This window comes from Gobius niger, assembly GCF_951799975.1.
Source record: "Gobius niger genome assembly, chromosome: 2".
NCBI lineage: Eukaryota > Metazoa > Chordata > Actinopteri > Gobiiformes > Gobiidae > Gobius > Gobius niger.
This window is the reverse complement of record NC_136853.1, coordinates 12,752,501-12,758,803: the sequence shown is the minus strand read 5'-3', so window position 1 is coordinate 12,758,803 and position 6,303 is coordinate 12,752,501. Positions and strand designations below refer to the sequence as shown.

Genomic DNA, 6,303 nt, shown 5'->3' with positions numbered 1-6,303 from the left:
ATAAAATTGCTCTCTCAAAATGGCTGTAGCGAATGTCTTGAAATAGGCCTCTGTCTCTTTAAGAACCTCTGACCCTTTCCGACACGCCCCCTCCACACGCTGTCTGTGGCATCAGTGGGGAGGGGGTTCTGCTGAGGAGCAGTGGTTGGTTACTCGGCTGGTGACGAAAGCTCAGAGGCGTCTCCAGGAGGTGGGGGTGTTCCTAGGAGGACTCAGGCAAACCTATCCCTAAAATGGCTGCCATCAGAGTTTTTACAGATTACTCAAAAATATGTGAATGTGCCAAGGCAACACTTCAGGCATGTTTTTAATGAGGGAATGACTTAATAACATGATGTAAAGCTTGAAAAAGTCGATTTTGCATAATACCCCCCCTTTAAGACCGAAAAGGGGGGCGGTATCGAAAAACGTTTTTTTCTGTCCTAATTTTTGGTACTTTTTCTCTCCAAACGTACAATAAATGATCCGCAGTGAGTCTAAAAAAGCCTGAACTCATGAGCAGCTTCAGTGCAAATGCAGAAGCAAATGCAAGCTACTTAGTCACACTTCAGTCATTATCAGAGATGGCAAAGCCGCGGTCTGAGCCAGGACTAAACCAGGACTTACAGTAAACTGGTTAAAAACCAGGACTAAACCAGGACTGAATAAGAAGCTAGAGCTCTTAAACAAAGGGAAAAGCAGTGACAACAAGAAACACATCGGCTTCACCTTTAGCTTTAGCCCTACAGAGCCTGAAGTTACGCGCTGTTGTTTACAACTCCAGCTGCACCAAATGGCAGCATGGAGCATTTGGGATCAAAGATTGTTTCTGGAAAAGGCTCGCTCTGCATTAGCCATTTGTGATGTGTGTTTAGAAAAGTTTATCTGAAGTAAAACGGTGCCTGATGTAGATCTGGTCTGTTCCTTCAGCCCAGGAGGTAATAATGTCCTTTCTCACTTTTTATCACTGCTTTAGTGGGAATTCTGCTCAAAAAATTAAGTTACAGGTGACGCTGCTGCGGCCTGCTTTCTGATGTGCCGTGTTTGGACTTTCTCCTGAACGATACTTTTTATAAACATTATTTGAACTCAATAAAAAAAAACATAGGCATTGAAAAAAGCACCGGTACCGAAAAGCAGGTATCGTTAAAGTAGTGGTATCGGAAAAAAACGAACGGTACCCAGCCCTAGTTACGATACGTTATTAAGGCCAACATGTTTAAATTCCTTAGCCCTTTCACTATGTCCTCCCAGAATAAAAGCTAACCTGATCTGTCAATCAAGGTTACTGGGCCTTTATTATGTCATTTATTTTATTTGTTTTTAAAGGTTCTACACCTGATTTTGTATTTGTAATTATTTGTTTACAAACACTGAAAGAAAGAGTGCATACGTTTTAATCTTTAAATCTTTAAATCATCACTTCAACTCAAGCCGCACCTTTGTGACAGCAGCACGTTCCCGCTTCAACCAATCTTTGCCCAGGATTCCCCTCTTCTGCCTCCCATGTTTCCCAGCGTGCTGCGACTCTCCTCCACCCCTCCTCCACCTGGCCTCATCTCTACTCTACTCATTGAGACTCGTCGTCGATTGACTGCCTCAGATCTCATCCTCTACCACCACCAGTGTCCAGACTCTGCCCATGTACTTTGTACTGTTCATGTCTGCTGGATGTCTCTAAATGCTCCCGTGCCTTCTTCAGACCAAAGCTACATGTTTTGGGCCCCAAAGACTGGTCATGTCTGTAAACAGAGAAACTCTAGCAGAGCAAGAGATGAATCTGTGGTACCAGCCTGACACATCAAGGAACGATTTGAGTTGCTTTCATGTTTGGGGGAGGGGGAAGGACTGGATGGCTTCAACTTTTTTAATTTGTGGCTTCGCCAGTCCTCCTCTGATGACAAAGCCCATGTACTCCGTCTCCCTCTTGGCAATGGCACACTTGGCTGGAGTCACCATTAATCATGCCTTCTTGAAACACTCACAGACCACTTTAAGTGTTGCAGGTATTCATCCCAGCAATGATGTTTTTTTGTTTTTCTGATTTAATGGGGAGGCGTGAGCAACAGTGTTGGGTGTAACGAGTTACAAAGAAACGCATGAACTACCTACAATTTAGTAACGTAATGCCGTTTACTTTTCGATCTGCCACAACGTTATTTTTTATTTACCATGGTTAGATGTAACCATGACAGTCTATCCTCTCCCTCGCCTGCAGAGCTGCTCATGCATTCACACTGTGTCCTCCAACACTAGGGGTGTAACGGTTCACGGGGGTGTATTGAACCGTTTCGGTTCGGCCTGTTCGGTTCGGTCCACTTGTGTACCGTTTTGGTGTATTATTTTCATTAAATAATGTAAATTTATTATTAGCGTCATATTAAGTGCCGCGGAACAAAGTTCCTACGCGAGTTTCCGCACGAACGCTATTGAGTGACGTACATTGAAGCTGCATGAGTAGCTGAGAGAAACGGCATCATGGCAACAGCGAAAGAGAAGCCAGAGCTTGAAGACCCTGCCACATCACTACAGTCTCCTGTTTGGGAACACTTTGGCTTTCCGGTTAAAATTCATGACGGGGACAGACGAGTGGATAAATCCAAAGTTGTGCCGACATTGTTCCACGGAGATCGGGTTTGCAGCAGCAACACATCAAACATGTTAACACACTTAAAATGGCATCATCCGAATGTGAATACCACGTCTACTAAAGAAAAGCAGCCTTGTGCAAATACCGCTAACGTCGGCATTCAAACAACGGGCAAAAGCAGTCACGCATGGTATAGGTGTATTCATCGCTATGGATTTGCGCCCATATTCAGTTGTTGAAGGCGCTGGCTTTAAGTATTTGATTAAAAGTCTTGAGCCTCGCTACAATATCCCATCACGTCCGCACTTCAGCCAAAAAGTTATACTAGCACTTTATGAAAAAGCTCAAACTGATGTGGTCAACAAGCTATGCGCTTGAGTGCGACTTACAGTATTTAAATTTTATTTTAAATGTTACAAAATGTGTATTTCATTCTAAGAGTGCACTTTATTTAAAATATCACCCAAATGGGTCACTTTTATTTATTTTAAGCAAGAATTCTATTGTGTATTGACAGCTTTTGAAAAGAAAAATGTTCTTAGTTCTTATTTATTTGTACCGAAAATTAACCGAGCCCTCCAAAACTGTGAACCGAACCGAATACAATTTTAGCATACCGCTACACCCCTATCCAACACTTTATCAACCCAGCAACATGGCAGAGTTTTCACCGAGCGCGTTCTCATTGTGGATGTACTTACATTATTTTGAATTTACTGGAGAAAAAGCAGTGCTGGAGGCGAAGCTAAAGAGGAAACCACTATGAGGCACTCGCCTCACAAACAACAAGCTTTTGGCAGCATCGGCCCTTCAATGTAAACAACAAACTCTCAGCCGGTGATGTGGTTGAGGAAAGCAGTACAATCTAAAGCAAGTTGAGTGAGATGCCACCATGGATGTGGAGGCGCGATACATGAATATCGACCACACGGAAGGCCTTGAGGCTCTACTCCATTACCTACAGAAAAGGTCTCACTGTCAAAGTCCCCCTACACATTTCATTGTCGATTTAACTCGTTGGACTCCAACAATATCTTTTTATTCCAGGGCAAGTTATACAAACAAACCAAGGGCACGGCAAAGGGTGCCGCGTATGTGCCGAACTGCGCTGGCCTCTACCTCGGACTATGGGAAGAACGGTACGTCACAAGCCCCACTAATCCTTATCAACAGTTCATCCATTACTATGGCCGATACATAGATGATTTATTCTTATTTTTTTCTGGCTCTGTTCAGCAACTGCAGGACTTTCACCTCTACCTCAACAGCACCAATCCAAACATCAAGCTGAGCCTGGATTTCAGCAAAACATCGATCATTTTCCTGGACCTCAACATCTATGTGAACATGGAGGGCACCTTGCACACAACCATCTACAGAAAACCAACAGACTGATTTCAAACATCCCCCTGAGACAATTTCAAAGACTAAAACGTATCTGTGACTCAGACAAAGACTTTGAAACACAATCTTATGACATGTTCCTGCGTTTCAAACAAAGGGGCTATAACAATAAAGCATTAAATCGAGCACTTGAAAAAACTAAACCCATTGAAAGAAAGAGCCTCTTCAACCCCAAGCCCAGGCGCACACTGGCCGACAAAACTATCTCCTCCATCCAATTCAGCAGCCAGTTGCACAGAATCAAAAAAATCATCTCACAAAACTGGGACATCCTCCTAAGTGACCCCCCACTCTCAACAGTGTTCTCCGAGCCTCCAAAATTTGCTGTAAGAACGGCCCCCACACTCCGGGACAAGTTGGTTAAAAATGATCTGCCAGCCAAAAAAACAGACCTTTTTCACAAAACCCATTGGCACTTTCCAATGTGGATCCTGCAGCCACTGGATTGAGACCCTAAAAATCAACTTTTCCGGGTCTGAATGAGGACGTTGATTATTCAGTATTTTTGTTAAGTATTTGAGTAAAGTGTTACCATTATCCATTATGTGTTTCACAACGACGAGTACATATTTTTGTGTGTGGTACAATATTGTTGCCTCTTCCACTGCATAATAACTGATGGTGTACTTTCCATTTTATGTTGTCCATGTGAATGTACAATTTTCGCCAGTTTTGTGTGGTCGACCACGAACTGTACTTGGGTGTGTAGATCTTTAATTATGTGGTATCCAATGTTATATCGCCTGTTGTTTACTACATAATCATTACCTATTTTACCATATCCACCTATTTTTAATTGTCTTCGTGCATCGTCTTTGCACATTTTGTGTTTTTCTCTGTATTACATGTATATATGGCTCTTCCGTCTCAAACCGGAAGCGCTATATCACGTGACTGAAACTGGGCTTATTAAGCACACCTGAGCCGCTATCTTAATTGTATGCCCTGAAGAAGGTCGAACGCGACCGAAACGCGTCGGCATGTCCACTCTTTAAAGGACTTTTTACCAGGTATCGGAGTGCCTCGGATTTTTTCCCTTTTTTGCTGCTTAAATAGGGGTAGAGTAACCTAAAATCCAGAAAATAAAAGAAATAGAAGCAAATAACTAACTGCAAAATGATCATACCAAGCAAGTAAAACAAACATAACTGTACCTTAAAGCAGTACTAAGTAACTTGTTTACTTTAATAAATCCTTTTCGTAGTCCCTGGGTAATATAAATGTTAATGGGATGATTGGAGGGTCTTTCATCTCCCCCTGGTGTCTCTGGCCAGAAAACCACAATTGCAACTTAACTGCCACCGGGTTGGAGCCACCAATACACACTAATGGAACAGGCAAAGCTACCTGTGGGCTAGCGCCACTTAAACAGTATTTACAGCCAAGTTTGAGTGAAAAAATAATCTTCATTGTGTAACTGGATGTACAATATCCCTCTGTCCGTTTGTCTTTTCTGTCAGCGTAGTGTTTACTCTCACGGACAATTAATGAGTAAAAAAACGCAACATGCTACAACACCTGCAGTGGCGCTTATGGCCTCTAGGGGCATGAGTTACTTAGTACAGCTTTAATAGCATTAAAATAGTAAGTGCATATTAAAGTGGTTTCGACAAAATATATTACAAAATCAACTTCAACCCAGTTGCTGTTGTTCTGGTACACTGGAAGGTTTTAAAGCAACCATAAACAACCCCGTTTTGCTGGACCAGAAGGAGACCGGCGCCGCGCCTCAAGTGAAAAAGGTTGGAAAAATAATGTGTCCAATTAAAAAACACATTTAACTTAATTTTAAGTTTATTGATAAAGTGCCCCTTGATATGTGCCATCTCATTTTAGAGGTGATGCATAAACACAAAACCCAAATTACAGTAAACAAAATACAGTACGCTATACAGACAGGACAAAACACACAGCAAGACAGTCACACAGACAAAACAATACTTTCAAACAGCAAAAATATACGCACATTACTAGGTGCAAGGCTACTACGGTTAACAGTGAATGAAAAAGCCTGCACACTTGCTCTAAAAGGACTGCATTTATTAAGACGGTTCGATTCCAAGTGGATCTTCCTCAGGTCATGAAAGGTCCCGAAAGAAAATAAACTCGCATAGAATTGTGGTGGTGGAGCTGTCCACCCCGCACTTTAGCTCTTTGTAGTGGTGCAACATTTTGAAGTATCCAGCTTTTGGATCAGCTTGCAAATCAGTGACATATAGGCCCAAAAGCCCAAATGCCAAAATGAACACATGCGTCTTTTGACTGGACTGTTTGAGCCCAGACCTGCTCTCTGTCCTTTTGACCTTCTGTGAGTTCCATTATGCAGTGCT

General features: G+C 42.4%; 1 long non-coding RNA gene across 1 annotated transcript; it reads left to right on the top strand.

Moving 5' to 3' along the window:
• Positions 1-3,454: 3,454 nt before the first annotated feature.
• On the top strand, positions 3,455-3,958 carry LOC306959316. The gene is made up of 3 exons (XR_013792613.1): positions 3,455-3,538; positions 3,617-3,708; positions 3,806-3,958. It is a non-coding gene; the product is annotated as an uncharacterized lncRNA (long non-coding RNA).
• The last annotated feature ends 2,345 nt before the right edge of the window (positions 3,959-6,303 follow it).